Source organism: Podarcis pityusensis (genome assembly GCF_964106645.2).
Source record: "Podarcis pityusensis genome assembly, chromosome: 16".
NCBI lineage: Eukaryota > Metazoa > Chordata > Lepidosauria > Squamata > Lacertidae > Podarcis > Podarcis pityusensis.
In genome coordinates, this window is record NC_138041.1 from 12559394 (window position 1) to 12578049 (window position 18656).

The window sequence follows — 18656 nt, forward strand, 5'->3', positions numbered from 1 at the left end:
CAACAGCTGGGACCCAGACCCAGAATGTCGGTTTCCATTTGCTTTGCTGCAATTTGGATTTCAGCGCAATTTAAATAAAAAACCACAAATTACTATCATTTTAAAATTTGGCTTTTATATGTGCCAGCCTACTGAGACAGCTGGTTTCCTTTCGATGCCAGTTTTGTGGGGTGGGGAGAAAGGGAGATGCAAGACATGTCATATATATATGGTAAGATGTATCTATATTGCCAAACTGTTCTGCTGCGCCACTCTCCAGAGCTGCCAGTCAGCCCTCTTTGCCACTCCTGGTGAGAAATCAAATATTTTGCCATTTTGGGGGAAAGATGGCAAAGTGTTAGGAGTACCGTTCCCATGCCTTGTCCGTGGAAAATACCTTCGAATGTCTCTATTTGTGTACTGGGATGTGCAGCTCGGCTATGCATGAGAAACCCACTAGACAAAAACACAACCCAAAACACACGTGCAAAAGACGAACACAGAATAAGAAAAATATATTTCCCATGGCTAATCAACAACCCCCTGCTTCCATTCAGGTGTTGTTAACACAGCCTCAAAAGCATCAACATTCCACACTTGCAAATGACCGTCAGTGCTTCGCACTGTGTTTCTGAACTGTAATTTCCCCCTCCCCATATCAAATGTCCAAATCACAAACATCAGAAAAACAGCAGCAGCAGCAAACACTTTAAAAGTGCCACAGGGCATAATCACCATCATTTATGTTCCATTGTTTAAAAAAGAAAAGGGGGGATAGAGAAGTAAGATTATCCTTTTCATCTCCCTTAGAAATTCTGGTGGCTTTTTTTTTTTAAATCCACTACATATTTGCCAAACCCACCAGCAATTTCATCAAAAATAAACAGAAAGAAAGTAGCAAAATGCCTAATGGAAAGACAGGATCAAAACCTGCCACAAATATCCCGCTGAATTACCCTTTCTCTTTTCCTATGTTTGAACCGCTGTGTTGTTTGGGCATTTGTTTGTTTCGGGTTCCTTAATAAATCTACAGACACACAGTCCAATTCAGGCACTTGAAGCCCCCAGCTCCATCTCATCAGCTCTCCTTGGCTAATCAGTTCTGCCGGGCAAATCCTTGCCTCTTTTGGTAGCCAGGTATCCTTGAGTCTTCAGAATGCAACATTTGTAGATATAGAAATAGAAGGGATAAAACGACATTGCCTTACCTGATCGGAGGAGGAGGATTTGTGCTCTATGGTTGGGGATGGGCAGAGAAGCCCTCTCTCTCCCCTTTGCAAAGTTTATCACGACAGCCAGCCGCTTATTCCAGTAGCAGGAGCAAAATAACCGATGGAGAAGGGAATAGGAGATGGCATGGTGGGGGTGCAGAGCAGGGGATACAGCATTGAGAGGTGGTGGGGACGTGAGAGAGAGAGAGAGAGAGAGGGATAGAAATGAAAGGGATTAGGCCAGGGGTATTGTTCCTGTAAGGAGCAGAAGGCAGTGAGATGTCGAGATCCCTGTGTGTATGTGTGTGTGTGCCTGTGTGCCACACGCTCCGGAAAGGGAGGATGCTGTGACACACACACGCCAGATGAGATCAAGAGCGCTGTTGGTTTGTACTAAGCGTTACCGCTGCTGCTGCTGCTGCTGCTGCTGCTGCTGCCGCTGGTAATTTGGTCCAGGCTGAGGAATAGGGAGCCGTGATGCCTTTAGCATCCTTGCAAGTTTTCTTTGATCTGCATCCTCCAATCTGGACTATGCTGCACACACATAACATTGCAAGCAGCTGCAAATGACAACTGGGTGGCTGAAATGTCAGGGGTGTGGTGGCGGGGAAAGGCTTCTCAAGCAGGAGAAGCTGCAGCTTATAGAGACAGAGAGTAGGGTTTGAATGATGGGGCCAGGTCTGAAAGGGGCCTAAGTGCTCTCCCCGCCCCCTTCCTCTCTCCCTCCCTCTCTGCTGCAAAACTTGACCTTTGCCTCCTTCTGGGCCAGACCCACTTATGGTGTAAACATGGAAGTACCCGATTTAAACTGGTCAGGGAAGAGAGGAAAATTTCCCAATGATGTAAAGGACATAAGAATAAATAAGAGATGGTGCGATTTTACAGTCTTGTGGCATTAAATAAATTGAGCCACACCTTCATTGGGTGCAGAGCCTGGAAAGTTCATTTTTTTAAAAATGGAACTAGTTCAAGTTCAAGATGTCCAAAAAGGAACGAATTCCAATTTACCTTTGTCCCTATTCAAAAATAACTTGTTTGGTTCATGTTCAGTTCACAGTTCAATTCCAGTTCATCCAAATGATCCTTGGCTATCCCGCCCCCCCCAATAATTCAGAATGTTGCAAGCTGCTATGCTGAAATGTAAAATATACTTAAGAAAACTGAAACAACAACAACTATGGAGAAATCAAAACATGCAGATGGTGGAATATGATTTTTAAAATTTATTTCCCCAGCAGTTATAATCTTTAAGCTCGAAGAGTCTAATGAATAAAAAACACAGGTATGAGAATGAAAATTGTTCCAAGTTCTACCCAAAAATGAAATTACACCTTTCCATCTGCAGGTGAGGCAATGGATGTGCTGGACTGTTGTCTTGCCACGCTAATGAACTGGATGAGAGCCAACAAACTGAAGCTCAATCCAAATAAGACTGAGGCACTGCTAGACTGGATGGATGGGAGGTTGCCTGCTTTTGATGGGGTTACACTCCCTCTAAAGGAGCAAGTAAAAGGAGCTTGCAGATACTTCTGGATCCTTTGCTGTTGCTTGAGGCTCAAGGGGCCTCAGTGGCGTGTAGTGCCTTCCATCAGCTTTGGTTGATGGTCCAGCTGTGCTCCTGTCTGGACAGGGATAGCCTAACTTCTGTCATTTATGCTCTAGGCTAGATTAATGCAACTCATTACAGGTAGGGCTGCCTCTGAATACAGTTTGGAAACTTCAGCTGGTGCAGAATTCAGTGGCCAGGTTACTCACCAGAGCAAGATGGTTTGAGCATATTACACTGATCCTGGCCCAACTGCAATGACTGCCAATTAGTTTCCAGGCTCAATTCAAAGTGCTGGTTTTGACCTATAAAGACTTAAATGGCTCAGGACTGCAATACCTCAAGGATGATCTCTCCCCATTTGAATCAACCTGGACCCTGCAATCATCATCTGAGACCCTTCTTCATGTGCCTCTTCCATGAGAAGTCCGGAGGGTGGCAACATGAGAACGGGTCTTTTCTGTGGTGGCTCCTAGTTTGTAGAATGCTGTCCCCTGGGAAGTTCGCCTGGCACCTTCATTACATATCTTTAGGCACTAGGCAAAAACATTTTTCTATAACCAGGTCTTTGTCTGATTAACATTCTATGGCCTTTTAAATGTATTTGTGGGAGGGAGTGTAACCCCATTTGTTTTTGTTTTGTTTTATTGTTTATTTTTTGTTCTCAGTTTGTATTTTTATGCTGTGGTCTGTGATCTTTGGAGGAAGGGTGGTATACAATTTTAATAAAAAAATAATAACAATAAATAATTAAATCACATTTGGTTCACCTGACAATTATGGGAACTACTTTCAGGTGTTGTTCAGAGATTATTGAACTAATTCAGTGAATTAGTTAAATTGAATGAGTTCATACAAAGCACTTGTTGGGTATACAATTTAGTCCCGTTATTGTACAGTGTGATGTGAGCATATCTCCATATTAGATTGTCTGGGAGGTACAGAACGGAGGTGGGGGACCTGTAGCTTCTCCCGACTCCATCTCCAATCAGCCCCTGCCAGTATGGCTAATGGTCAGGGATGATGGGAGTTGCAGTCCAGCAATACCTGAAGGGCCACATGCCTGATATAAAAAGAAATCTGTCTAAAGTCATTGAGAACAAATCCCTGGTTGTACACTTGTTAGCATATTGTACAGTGGTGCCTCGCAAGACGAAATTAATTCATTCCGCGAGTTTTTTCGTCTTGCAGTTTTTTTCGTCTTGCGAAGCACGGTGTCGGAAAAGTTTTGGAAAAGCTTCAAAAATCACTAAAGTCTTCAAAAACCTCAAAAAAGGCTACCACACCGCGTGCTATGAGTTGCTCCTCGAAGTCAAGTCGCAACTGTATTAACGGTTTTAAGAAAAAGGAAACAAACTTGCAAGACGTTTCCGTCTTGCGAAGCAAGCCCATAGGGAAAATCGTCTTGCGAAGCAACTCAAAAAACGAAAAACCCTTTCGTTTTGCGAGTTTTCCGTCTTGCGAGGCATTCGTCTTGCGAGGTACCACTGTAGTACAAAACGCTTTTCAAAGGAATACTTCTTAAAATAGGATACCCACCTCCAATTGTTCCCATTTTAGAGAAGGAGCAACTGGGGCCAAGATCTAGGAGGTTTGAAGCCAAAGTTCAGAGGTGATCAACTGATGTGCTCACCATTGAACCACACACACATAAAGAGGGCCCGTGACTCAAGTGGCAAAACAACATGCTCTCCGTGCATCTCCAGCTAAAAAGGTGTCAAGGAGCAGAACTGGGAAAGACCTCGTTCTGCCAAATACTTTGAAGAGAGGTTGACATCAACGCCAAAGCATGTGGCAGCAGATACAATCAATTGTGTGTGTGTGTGTGTGTGTGTGTGTGTGAGAGAGAGAGAGAGAGAGAGAGAGAGAGAGAGAGAGAGAAGGCCTATCTTTCTCTGACTTGAATATCTACCTCATTGCTTTCGTTAGGTGGCCTGGGGTTGTATCCAACAAAGTCTTACTCAGAGAAGATCTGTTGAAATTAATGGACCTAAATTAGCCGTGTCTATTAACTTCAGTATGTCTACTCTGAGCAGAACTAGCATTGGCTACAACCTCTGGATTATTATACTGCACTCTGAAACAAGGGAACAGAAAATGGTCTCACTCAGTACTATGCATAATTTTATAAACTTCTCTCATGGGTTCCCTTGCTGCTGCTGTTGCTACCGCTGCTGCTTGTAGTTGCTGTTAATAATAATTAAATTTATATACTGCCCTTCCTCCCAAAGGACCCCAATGCAGCAGCTGTATTCTTTCTAAACCAGGAACAGGGAATCTGTGGATCTGTTAGAGCCCAGCAGTGGGGGGGGGGGGATTCAATTCACATTTAATGGCAGACCTTCCTAACTTGTACTTTCCAAAGCAATTCAAGAACTGAAACACAGCCATCCTCTGAAATTCATACTTTTCTGAATTTTGCAATGTAGCTCTCCAGCCAAGTAGTGTGTACAAAACTGCATACGGTAAGACTGCAACCTACATGCATTTAATGTGCACATTCAGCTTTATGTGCTTGGCAATTAATTTATTTTTTTTAAGCGGGATAGGAAGGGGGCAGGCGTCTGGGGGGAAAAGACACTGGCAATCCCACCTGCCATTGAACCGATGTGTTTTGACTATACGTGATTTTGTCTATAGGTTACGTTCCCCTGAATATAACCTCTGTGGAAGTTGTGGGCTTACTGTAAACTAGGCTAATGTGTGCATACAAAAAAAACCAAAAAACCAAAAAAGTCATATTAGAGGAAATTACTTTGCCAGATAGGTATAATAGCAAAACTGTATACAAAAGAATGTGTATATTAGGATAACCTTGGCATGGAAAAGCAGCTGAATTTAAAAGAAAAAATCCTCAAACCAATGTTGAAATGTGGAGAACATAAGATTTGAAAAATGAGAAACTTAGAGAACTTTAAATTGACAAATTTCCCCATCCCTACCCATCCTCCTTTGGGCTCTGAAGCTGTTTTGCTGAAGCCACACCACCTGCCATCAGGTGTGTATTCAAATGGATAGTTTTAGATTGATCTTAAGCTGCTTTCGGCATCTGGATGGACAGAAAAGGCAGGGTATGTCAGTATTGTAAACAAATAGAATTCTATCCCATTGCAGTGACAAGTATCTTGCACTTTGCACACACACACACACACACACACAGATAGCGTGCAAAAAAGGAAACCCTTCTGCTTTGCCTCGCCTAATGAATCCAGGAGGAACGATGGCAAACGTCATAAATATTTATTCATCCCTTGTCATTTCCCTGTTCTGCGGCACTAATGAAGTGCCCTTATTAGTCTCTGATTTTCTCTGCCAAATTTTTGCATTTCACCAAACAGCTATTTCTGCCTGTAGAATCCATTCTGTTGTACACACACACACACACACAGAGAGAGAGAGAGAGAGAGAGAGAGAGAGAGAGAGAGAGAAGTCTTTGGCCCAGAACAGCTTAATCCCTCACACAAGAGATGCTAGCACGTGAGGAATCTTGCTTGCAGGAGAGGGAGAGGGAGGGCGGATCCTCAGAGCCTTCACATCCTGGGACCCCTTCTTCCTTGATCCCAGATTGCACCTGTTGGTTTGAGGTTATTTCCTTGACGTGAGAAAAGTTGGCCACAGACAAGTAAAAGATTGTTGCTTATATCAAGAGCGGAGAACATTTTTCAGTCCGACAACTGCATTCCCTTCTGGGCAGCCTCCTTGGGGGATGTGGGCATGGGCCGATGGTGGGCACTGCTATAGGGAGAATAAGGTGGAGCAACACATGTAAATGTTACTTTTGTACAGTGGGCTGTTTTCTCAACACAGCGCTCTCTGTCTTCCATCCAGGAAAGCAAATGGCATTATGAGGGTTTGAGGACATATTCTAGCTAGGCAAAAACATTCAAGGAGGGTGAAAACAAGGAGGGCGAGGGGCGTGGCCCAAGAGAATGATCTGAAGTTCCCCACCCCTGATGTCTAGGATCCCATAGCCATTCTGCTGGTGCAGAAGCTGCGCATCTCGACCAGCTTGCATAGTACGAGTACAATTCACCTGTTGGTGGTTTCACATGGGCAAAGGTGGTGGTGGGAGATGGCTGCAACCGTCCTACTTCACAGCAAATGTTTCTGTTTCGGTTGCTTGCTTGTTTGGGGTGCTCAGAGTTGTTAGGAGAATCCTATTCCCCTCACAGAGCTACACAGAATCATGTAATTGTAGAGTTGGAAGGGAACCCCAAGGGTCATCTAGTCCAACCCCCTGCAATGCAGGACTCTCAACTAGAACATACATGGCAGGTGGCCATCCAAACTCTGCTTAAAAACCTCCAAGGAAGGAGAGTCCACAACCTCCTGGGGGAGATTGTTCAACTACAGTTCCCAGAGTTCCCTGGGAAGGGATTTATTGATATACCACTCAGAGAACTGTAGCTGTGTTGAGGGATTAGGAGTCTCCTAACAACTCTTGGCATCCTTAACAGACTATAGTTCCTGGAATACTGGTCATTGACCGTAATAAAGGGATTGATTGATTGATTGATTGATTACAGTTCCCAGGAGTCTTTGCAGGGGAAGCCATGATCTTTTAAAGTAGCATGATGCTGCTTTAAATGGATGGTGGAGATATGGCCTAAGATTACTCTGTTAGCCATTATGCTATGTCAGCCTTTATGTATAAGATAGTTCATTAGATTAGATATCCGTAGGCCACGTTCCCAGTAAGAAATTTGAGCTCAAAACAATTCTCAACAATGGCAAAGCAGTAAAATACACTAACAGATATTACTCTATTTGTGTAATATCCAAATCTCAATCCCCTATCAATAATGCAAAAACCACGAACAAATCAAATCGGCCTGAATTTGAAGGTATAGCAATCAATAATTCAAAAATTGCTTATCACAGAAATCAATACTTAATATCAACATTTCCAATTAAATAAGCCAATGAAATAAAATAAAGCCGATAAATCAGCAGCAAAATAACAATATGAATGTTCCGTTTTTTTTATAAAAAGAATACAAAGTGGAAATTCATGTAGATGGATAGGAACAAGATTTAAATGTTTAGAAATATAGTAAATGAATATTCACATATCTCTGCCTAAGAGAAGCATGCCAAGCATACCCTTCCTTCACCAGGAACTGGGTGTCACCCAAAGTTGGCACAGCTAGGGAGGCTCAGAGGACAGCGTTCAGGCATTCCCCAATTCCTGTTATATGTGAACTGTGGACGTGGTCTAGGACATACCCAACATGCCCTGTAGCTTCATTTTCCAGGTTCAGCTTTGGTATTGATCCACTGTGCTAGCCACTACACTAGCTTCCTGGCAGGTGAGTCACTGCTGAGTATCAGGACAGAGAGAGGGATGAGTGCAGTGGTGGGGACGCTGCATTGGTTCTGCCGGTGAATTTGCACCACACCGACCATCCTGCTGCCTCTGCCCCACCCAGAGAGGCACTTCTGTTAGTGGTAGGCAACCTGTCTTTCAGCGTCAGTTGAACACCATGACTGATCTTCTCTTTGGAGCTTCTGTTGAACTTCTGAAGGAATCTTAGACACTCTAGGGTACAGTCTGAAAATCCCTGCCATAACCGATGGTGTCATGAAATTGGCTTGACCAGAGTAGATGTAGTTTATGGTCGAGGCAATTTTATTCCTAAAGAAAACCTCGTTTTACAAGGGTGTTTCTAAAGGGTAGTGGAATTCTTTTAGGCTACATAGTTTCTTTTTAAAGGAACACAGATATAGGCATACTAAAATACACAATAAGATTGTCTTATTTTTCTTAAAATTCGCCAAGCATTGGAGAAAGTGTTGGAAAGGCATTTCTCATTGAGCATCTATGACAGTCAGTTCAAAACGTACATATGTCTTAATTTGTAGCAGTCTTGGTTACGCTACTAAGGGCTTGTTTGGGCTTTTCGGTGGTACAGCTTGAACAGCCACAAAACGCTGCAAAATCGATTTAATCTGAGACTCTGGAGGAACACACCAAGTAAGCATGTGTACCACGAGCAATGACAGCTCTGCTGTAATTCTTCCAAGTTTCTGGAAAGCTCTCATGTTCAGCAACAGCTTGCCTCTGAAAACCCCCACACCCAGCTTCTTAAATTGGTCACACAAGGTATCCCACCCAGTCAAGGAACCTGTCGATAGAAGGATGGCATCTCCCTGCTTTGTCTGGGTATAACAATATCACTGGGTGTCATTAACAAAAATTATAGCCAGTCATGCTTACCTGTGTGATGACCTCATAGAATCAGAGTTGGAAGGGCCTAAGCTCAACATCAAAAAAACTAAGATCATGGCCACTGGTCCCATCACCTCCTGGCAAATAGAAGGGGAAGAAATGGAGGCAGTGAGAGCTTTTACTTTCTTGGGCTCCATGATCACTGCAGATGGTGACAGCAATTAAAAGACGCCTGCTCCTTGGGAGAAAAGTGATGAGAAACCTAGACAGCATCTTAAAAAGCAGACATCACCTTGCTGACAAAGGTCTGTATAGTTAAAGCTATGGTTTTCCCAGTAGTGATGTATGGAAGTGAGAGCTGGACCGTAAAGAAGGCTGATTGCCGAAGAATTGATGCTTTTGAATTATGGTGCTGGAGGAGACTCTTGAGAGTCCCATGGACTGCAAGAAGATCAAACCTATCCATTCTGAAGGAAATCAGCCCTGAGTGCTCACTGGAAGGACAGATCCTGAAGCTGAGGCTTCAATACTTTGGCTACCTCATGAGAAGAGAAAAGACCCTGATGTTGGGAAAGATGGAGAGCACAAAGAGAAGGGGACGACAGAGGACAAGATGGTTGGACAGTGTTCTCGAAGCTACTAACATGAGTTTGACCAAACTGTGGGAGGCAGTAGAAGACAGGAGTGCCTGACGTGCTCTGGCCCATGGGGTCACGAAGAGTCGGACACGACTAAACAAAAAAAAATCTTAACAGCGTGCACAAAGAAGGAAAGTCAGGGCTAGAGCATGTCTGCCTAACCTCTGCTGAATGACTTCCAGCCATGGAGAGACCACCATCACCTCCCCTCTCCAGGCCACTGGATCCATTGTCAAACTCCTCAACACTCTCCTAATGTCACACCACAGTCACACCAAACATTTAAAGAATTATGATACCCTTTTAAGCAGTCATGGCTTCTCCCCAAGAATCCTGGGAACTATAGTTTGTTAAGGGTGCTTAGAGTTGTTAGGAGCCCCTATTCCCCTCACAGAGCTACAGTTTACAGAGTGGTTTAGCGATCCAGTCCTCTTCCCAGGAAACTCTGGGAACTGTGAGGCCAACAAACCTCTGCACCCTTAACAAACTATGGCTCCCAGAATTCTTTGGGGGAAGCCATGGCTGTTTTGAGCAGCATTGCAGTGCTTTAAATGTGTGGTGTGAATGTGGCCCAGGTCTAGTCCTGCTTGGTGGGGTTCCATTCTCTGTGACAGCCCCTGAAGGCAATTTTGAGATAGCTTGTACTTTAAACAAATAAGGAAGCAGAGGCAATGCGAAGAAGCCTTTTTCAGTGCTGCTTACCACCATTTGATCGCGTGGGGGTGCAGCAATTAGTTTTTTGTTCAGCCCTCATTTCAACCTTGATTGCAAAATGCCCTTTAGAGGTGCTCCTCTCTGGTCACTCTCACAGTGCACTCCTCCTGCTCACCGCAGGCGAAAGCCACCTTTAATTCCTGCTCCACTAGTGCGGGAAGCTTTCGCAGTTTGCAATTTAGGCATTGCATTTTTAATTGGCCAAGGACCGTGCCAGTTTTACAGATGACCCTCTCTCAGCAGTTTGCCATCTCGTAGGCAGCTGGCAGTGGGCACTGCTGCCCTCTGCTGGTAATATAGCCAGGTACCCAGATGTGTTACTAGGGCATCTATATCGTACCAACTGCTGGGTGAAGACTTTGAGCCTAGGACCAGATTTCATTGCCAGGTCGTAGCTCTGGATTATGCAAAGTGGGGCATTTGCTCATTTGCATTGCTATCGTTTGCTAAAGGAGGACAGCCTGTCACTCCCTGCCAGCAGCTCCTCCCCCACCCACCCAGTGCTGCCCTTCCTGGGAAACCAGCAGAGCCTGAGAATCTCAGATTTCCTTGAATGAAATAAAGAGGAATAAGTTTCTAGTCCTCATCACTCTGAAGCCAAACTTGAAATCAGCAGAGGAGGTCAGTGGACAGGCAGGGTATGGGGAGCTAAGCAAGGCTTTCGGTAAATCAGGAAATGGGACTTCAGTGCTTTGTGTAGCACCATGTCATTCCTTGTGCATATCGGAAGAAAATTAACTTACGCAATTGTGGAGAAGAGAGGTGGGTCATGCCATGAAGGGGAAGGACCACAGGTCAGTGATGGAGCACCTGCTTTGCATGCTGAAGTTCCCAGGTTCTATACCCATCCAGGATCTCCAGGTATGGCTGGGAGAGACCCCTGCCTGAAACCCTGGAGAGTCACTGCCAGTCAGTGCAGACAATACTGAGCTAAATGGATCAATGGTCTGACTCAGTATGAGCAACAGGGGATTATTCCCACCCGGTTCCTCTACAGCAGTGGTTTCCAACTTTTTTTTGGCCATGCCCCATCTATGACATATAATTCTTATTATTCAAAAATTGAACTCCTGTTCACATGGAGGAAGCCTAAAAGGCCATTAACTTGCTCTAAACAAGCTTCCAAATTGCCCCCCTGTGGAGCGTGTGCCCCACGTTGGGAACCACGGCTCTACAGCAAAGCCTGTTTCCTGCCTAGTCCATTGCCTTTATTGTGAGCAAATCTTTACTCACGAGCAGGCTATTTACTCACAAGAAGGCCTCCCTAAGAGACAAGGGACTGACTACTGCCTTCACTGCAGGGACACCAGTTGCTGGGAATGGGAAGTGCGAAAAGTGCTGCTGGTACTTTCCCCAAAGAATCTTGTTGACCATTGTGAGAACAGGATGCTGGACTAGATGGGCCTTTGGCCTGATCTAGCAGGCTCTCCGTAAGTTCTTACGTTAGTGTAACACACACTCCGGTGCTTCCCATTTATTAATAGATGACACTGGTATAATTATTGGAATGCTATTCAACAATAGTAGTTCAGTTACGCTCCTGCAAGTTGCAGCGGTGGTCACCAGCTTGAAACAGCTTCCAGTAGCTACTGCCCATGATGGAGATGTTTTCCATCCAAAGTCAGAGGCAGTAGGCTTCTGAATCCCAGCTGCCGGGAATCACACGAGGGGAGAGTTGCCTCTGCACTCGGGGGCTTCTTGTGGGCTCCCCGTAGGCACTGGGAGGTTGTGCATTGGGAGAGCAAGATGCCGGAATAGATGGCCCTTTGGCCTGATGCAGCAGGAATCTTCTTTTTAGGTTCTCCCTGGCAAAAGGGCCACTTCCTCTCCTCTTGCTCTTCCACCTCTTGCATGCTGTGCAATTCACATGTACTGAATGAGTGCATCACATTTGCTTCTTCTGAACATTGCATAGACTCTTCCACGTTGATTGGGGGCCCTGTATTCACAGTCTCCACCTTCAGTCTTTCCTCTTGGTGGAGTAGGGCAGTCAGTGGAGTTGGCAGAACTGTTGGGAGGGCTCATGTTCACAACCCGCCTCCCCCTCAGCAAGTTCCTTGAATGCCTGGGGGAATAATTTCTGCATAAGGCTTATGCTTCCGGACGACCTTTTCGTTGAGCATTCCATCCTGGCTTGTTTGCCCACGAAGTTTGTCAGGGGGTTAGATGCCCTTGGCTGTTTGTTGAGGATTCATTCTGATTTGTTTGCCGGCGGGGGCAATTAGATGGCATTGCTATCCGACACTTTTCAGGGCATTTTCTATATTCTAATCACAAAAAATGATGCATTTATTGTGCATTATCATCAAATCATGATTAGTTGAACAGCCTGAGTTTGCCAACAAGTGGCTGGATCTCACCCCCAAAACAGTGGTAGCTAGGAACGGGTGGATCTGTCAATTCTGGTTTCTCATTTATCCAGACATGTGCAGTTCTCCACATTTCCACATCAGTTTGATATTTGCTTTTTAAATAATGAAGCATCTTAGTGTAATTTTCTCCCTATATGCATATTTTTGTATGCAATTTAGCCTAATATACACATTTTTCAAAAACAATTCCTCCTCATATACTGCAATTGTGATATATTATTTTCACTAATGTATGCATGTATATGTACATTTTGCCCTCATATATGTATTTTTGTACACATTACTTGGCTGGAGTACTGCACTGCAAAATTTGGGAAAGTATGGATTTAGGACGGCTGCATTTTGATTCATGTGTTTTTTTGGAAGGTACGAATACAAGTCAAAATGAATTCCACCTCCCACCGCACACCATCCCTAATGACAGTCTGGAAGTGCCCTTGGTCTTCAAATTCCGCATTACCTTCTGTGACCTCTATTCAGATACTTAGTGAGAGCCTGCCTTTAGTTTTGTGCATCTCACTATGACAGGCTAGACCAGCAGTTCTGCGTGAACTTCTCTCATGAACCAGAGGGTTGCTGCCTTTCTGGCTGCCGCTGCTGCTGCTTAAACCTTGCGTACCCTTCTCGTTTGTGTGTGCAGGGCAGGCGGGGACTTTGCAACAGGTTGCATCCTCTCAGCATGTGCCCTCCAGACAGGGTGGAGCAAAGACTGCCGGGAGCAGGTGAGCAGCGGTCTGAGCAAACGTCTGCTGAAATTGAGTGGGCACTAGAGTGATGACAACGAAAGCCTTGCTGCACGGTGGTTGCCCGGCAACAGAAACGCCTGATGCCAGAGAAGTGGGAGAAGGAGGAGGGTGCCAGGGAGATGGATGGGTTTTTCTAATACAACCGCCAGAGCGTAAACTGTGCGGTTTGGGAAGGAAAAAGAGAGGCGCTGGTCTACATATCAATAACAACTCTGGTACAGGAAGCCTGAGCTTGTCGGGCTCGGTGTGGGTTTCCCTGATGGGTTGAGCCGCAGGCTGTGAGGGGCTCCCTGATTGCCAGGCTTCTTTTATGGCGGCTTATTTTTGACAATCACTGTTAATCATTATTGGTGCCGATAAACAGCAACACCACAATCGGAGCCAGGCCTGCCTTGGGCGGCAGATTTGGGGAGGCTGTGAGAGGCCACCAGAATGCCCATTATTTAGTTTATTTTACCCTGCAGTGGGTGTCAGGGGAAGGAAGCAGTTTTGGGTTTTCTGCCCCCAGGCTCCAAAATGCTACTGAGCAAAATTGCAAAGTGAGAGACTGTGTAGTGTTGTGGTTAGAGCGTCCTTCCCCACCACCCAGTGCCCTCCAGATGGGGATGGGAGAGATCGTCAGGTCGCATTTAAAGTCATATCTACCTAATTTCCACTTTCTGGGGACCCCCACCCCAAAGAACGCCATCCTTTGACATTTGCATTTCTCCAAATTTTGCAGTGCTCTTCTCCAGCCAAGTGATGTGTACAGAAAGGCTGGAGAATAAGGTATGCACAAGAATGCATATATTCTTGATGACAGCATACAAAAAAAAAAGCATTAGGGAAAACCATATTGAAAAATGTATACATTAGGAAAAAGCACACTAAAATGTTGATGAATTTTCATGAGGATTAAAAGAAAAACACAAGCAAACATTTATGGAGACGTGGGGAACTGAATTTAAGATTGGAAAGGAGATAAACTGAAGTGGACAGATCCTTCCACCCCCATTTCCCATTATTGTTGGACTGCGACCCCATCCTCTCTGAGCATTGACTATTCTGGCTGGGGCTGATGGGAATTGCGAGTCCAATAATATTGGGAGGCCAGCAGGTTGGGAAGGCTGGAGCAGCACCATCAGGGACATGTAATAGGTGGGCATCCTAAAAAGCAGAGACATCACCTTGCCAACAAAGGTCCGTATAGTTAAAGCTATGGTTTTCCCAGTAGTGATGTATGGAAGTGAAAGCTGGACCATAAAGAAGGCTGATCGCTGAAGAATTGATGCTTTTGTATTATGCTGCTGGAGGAGACTCTTGAGAGTCCCATGGACTGCAAGAAGATCAAACACATCCATTCTTAAGGAAATCAGCCCTGAGTGCTCACTAGAAGGACAGATCGTGAAGCTGAGGCTCCAATACTTTGGCCACCTCATGAGAAGAGAAGACTCCCTGGAAAAGACCCTGATGTTGGGAAAGATGGAGGGCACAAGGAGAAGGGGACGGCAGAGGACGAGATGGTTGGATAGTGTTCTCGAAGCTACCAGCATGAGTTTGACCAAACTGTGGGAGGCAATGGAAGACAGGAGTGCCTGGCGTGCTCTGGTCCAGGGGGTCACGAAGAGTCAGACACAACTAAATGACTAAACAACAACAACAATAGGTGGGAAAGGAAGCTCATAGGAACATGTTGTTTGGTGGTTGTGGGGAGGGGATAATTCAGAGCCACCTGAGTAGCCATTGCTGGAGACGGCTTCTAGTGTGACTTCACAGGGCCGTGGTCATGCTCTTAGAGCAGGAATGGAAAATCTGTGTCCTTCCAGATGTTTGCTGGACTACAACTTCCATAATTCCTTGACGTTGAGCATGCTGATTGGGGCTTATGGGAATTGGTGTCCAGCAATGCCATTGAACTACAACTCCCATCATTCCTGGCTGTTGGGCATGCTTGGCTAGGGCTGATGGAAATTGCAGTGCAACAATATCTGGAGGCCACTGCATTGGGTTTTAGTCCCAGACTAGGGCTAAAGAGACTCAGCTTTCAAATCCCCATACAGACATGAAGCCCACAGGATAACTTTGGGCCTATGGATACATCGCAACTTTACCTACCTCTCAGGGTTGTTGTGAAAATATAAAAAGGGGGAAAGGGGAAGAGAGAGTGTGGGGAGGCTTGCAGCCCAAGTAAGGCAGTGATGTATGGTGGCTAGCGTAGACTAAGGCCAGGAAGACCCAGATTCAAATCTCCTCTTTGCTGTGAAGTGCACTAGCTAGGTGTCTGCTTGGGCCGGTCATTACCTCTCAGCCTAACCTACCTCAAAGGGTTGTTGTGAAGCTGAAATAGAGGGAGGAGAACCATGCGCACTCCTTGAGCTGCTCGACAAGCATGTGGAATACTGATGTAATAAGCAATCCAAGCCATCTGACAGCTAGGGAGCAGGAGTAGGGTCAGCCCTTCGACAGAAGCAAAATTATTGCATTGATTTCCCACTCATCCTCCTATGAGCTTTGGGGCAAGTGAACGTTATCCCTCACTTTATCCTTGCCTTTCAATCAAATGATTCTCAAGGCAGTTTACAAGCAAATGGTTGCAATAATACAGATGGGAGGCCAGGATTCAGATTTCCACTCAGCCGAGAAGCTCACTGGGTGACCTTAAGAAAGCCACTGCCTCTCAGCCTAACCTACCTCACAAGATTATGGATTAAATGGGGAGGGGGAGAAGTATGTGTGCCACCTTCAGCTCCTTGAAGGAAAGGCGAGATGTTGTCATCGTCATCATCCCTGGCTAATGGACGGGGCCAGAGCCCTTTAGTTCTGCAATGACAGGGCAACAGGCAGTGGTTTCTGGTGGTGTTTGGGGATGGGACACCAGCTCCCTGCAGCTGCTCCTTCTCTGACTTTCTGGTTGGCACCAGGGTGGGCTTCCCCTGCCGTGATGTTCCTCCTGGGGGGCTGGGGATGCAGCTTCTCAGTGGCCCTGGCCCCACAGATGATGATTAAGGCCAGCGTGTGTGTCCCTTCTGCTTTCCAGTCCCCAGGGCTATGGGTAGTTGCAGCCACATATGTCTTTTCCGGCAAGGAGGTGGGGAAGTAACCAACACCAGCTTGTGGGAGGAAACCTAGCTTTTCTTGATCTGTGTTGAAAGGCGCCTAGTGCCCCAAACCGGGGCTGGGGTCATGGCATCTTCAAAACCTCTGAGCCAGCACCAGGCCTGGTGGGCACAGATGCCTTTCCCACCTGTTGCCAGCTGAACCGCAGTGTCCTTAATTAGCAAAAAGAGAATGGTAGGAAGGCGGGTGGGGGGACCCGCCCCAACAAGAGTGCTTGGGGTGGATGTAGGGGAGCTGCCCCAAAGCCACCGCAAAGATAAGAGGGACCGCCCGCATATGTGATTTATCTGTAGCCCTTTGCTAGGGGTGGCTGGTTCAGCAACCCCCTTGCTCACTCCCATTGCGCTTCCCTCTTTGCAGTTTGGGAGCAGCACATTCTGTCTTAATTAGCTGCTCATATTAATCTGGCAAATAAAAGCAGCCCCCGTGCTTTCAGGCTGCTAGATTAATTATTCCCCAAGTGCAGGACTGTCAAAGGGGGGGGGGAGGCAGAGAAAGAGAGATGGTGGGGGGAGGAAGTTGGGTTTGTGTAGAGGGGGGCAAAAAAGTCGAGGCAAAAAACACTCTGTGTTGGCTTGCCGTGTGGCTGAATGAAGGGCAGAGTGTGCAAGGGACAGGGAGAAATCTGTTCCAGTTTACATTCCGAAGTGAATCTGTCTTAATTTTCACTTTCTAAAGCAACGGGTGAACCGAAACACAGCTATCCTTGGAAATTCACACCTCTCTGGATTTTGCAATGCAGTTCCCCAACCAAAAAACTGTGTACATTGGAGGAAAGAGTATATAAAAATGTGTGTGTGTATCAGTGAAAATAAGCCACTCAGATGTCTCATACTACAGGAAATTGGTTGCAGAAATGTGCCTAGGAGGAGAAACACACACTAAAATGCTGGTGAATTTTGTGATAATTTTTTTTTAAATTGCAAACTCATGTGGAAATGTGGCAAACATAACTTAAGGTTGGAAAAATGAGAAAAGGAAAGGAACAGATAGTGACAGGTCTGTCCATCCTTAGTGAGTGTACAGACAACTGCTGCGAAGTTTTTCCATCTTATAGGACAGGGCTGTGGAACCCCAAGTCACTAGGCTGGTTGTGGCCCATGGCATATTTCTGTCTGACCCATGCTCTCACCACCTCAGCCATAATCTGCTACATTTCCATGCTGGGAAGAGAGGAAAAGAATCCTTAGGGGGTCAGCAGGTGAGCAGCCATGGGTCAAATCTGGCCTAAAAAGGCAGGCATGGGGAACATTTTTCAACTTCAGGGCTGCATTATCTTCAGGGAAAACCTTCTAAGGGCCACATGCAAGGAGTGGACAGGGCCAGGGGAGAAAGTGGGTTGAATAATGGATGTGAATGTTATGTGTATAAACAACAACAGCAACAATATAATCTACGAGCAGGAGTGCCTGGCTCTGCCTAGGAATTTGTAGAAACTAAAAAAAAAATGTGATTTCTAAATGGATAGTACAATTTGGGAGTTTGGACCCATCACGCTGAAAGCTGGGCAAAGTCACACCAAAGTGTGTCACAAGTAAAAATAATGTTTTCCTTCCTATTTTTTGTACGGGTTGTGCTGCTGTTTATAACTGTCTTTATCTATTTTTGCACAACAGTTTTCTTCAAGTTCTGTTGCTTGGGGGAAGCAGGAGGAGGAGGTATTCAGCTCAGAGATTCCACACAAACTTTGCGTCATATACACTTTCCAGCATACATCTGCAACAATACGGGCTATAAACTTTCTTTCTTTGTAGAAAGGAAAGGAAAGAATGACCACTGCGATTCGCAGGGAGCTGAGCATCACAGCCACTTCTCTGCTTGCCTTGAACTGCTGTATACAGAACTATTTTTACCTGGGTCTAGCCATTCATCTGGTCCTCATTCCTCCCTGTAGGCTCCAGTCTCCTTCCCTCCCTTCCCTGTATCGTCAGTCCCATCTCTTCCTATCTATTTAATCTGTCTATCTGTGTAGCCTTCCTTCCCAAGAGCCTACCACACGGCCTTCTGCTGTTCTGCCTGTCCAATCCCATTTACTCTCCCCGTATTTCTGCAAATCTCCTTTCAGTTTGTCCCAGGTGGTTTCCTTGATCTGGGCAGACACGGAGCAGGCCAGCTCACACATGGCTGCTGTACCTTGGCATAAACCCACGGGCAGTTCCTGACTCACACACGCACATGTGCCCCT

At 45.7% G+C, this 18656-nt stretch overlaps 2 protein-coding genes across 6 annotated transcripts in view; one reads left to right on the forward strand and one right to left on the reverse strand.

The window, feature by feature from the left end:
* FLRT1 (fibronectin leucine rich transmembrane protein 1) overlaps window positions 1-1496 on the reverse strand; it is a 161489-nt gene extending 159993 nt beyond the window's left edge. For both annotated transcript variants that reach the window (XM_080985700.1, XM_080985699.1), the window contains exon 1: window positions 1188-1496. The gene's annotated coding sequence lies outside the window, so the exon portion shown is untranslated. The remainder of the gene's footprint in view (window positions 1-1187) is intronic.
* Window positions 1-18656, forward strand: part of MACROD1 (mono-ADP ribosylhydrolase 1) — a 312448-nt gene that overhangs the window by 202497 nt on the left and 91295 nt on the right. The gene's annotated exons all lie outside the window — the stretch shown is intronic.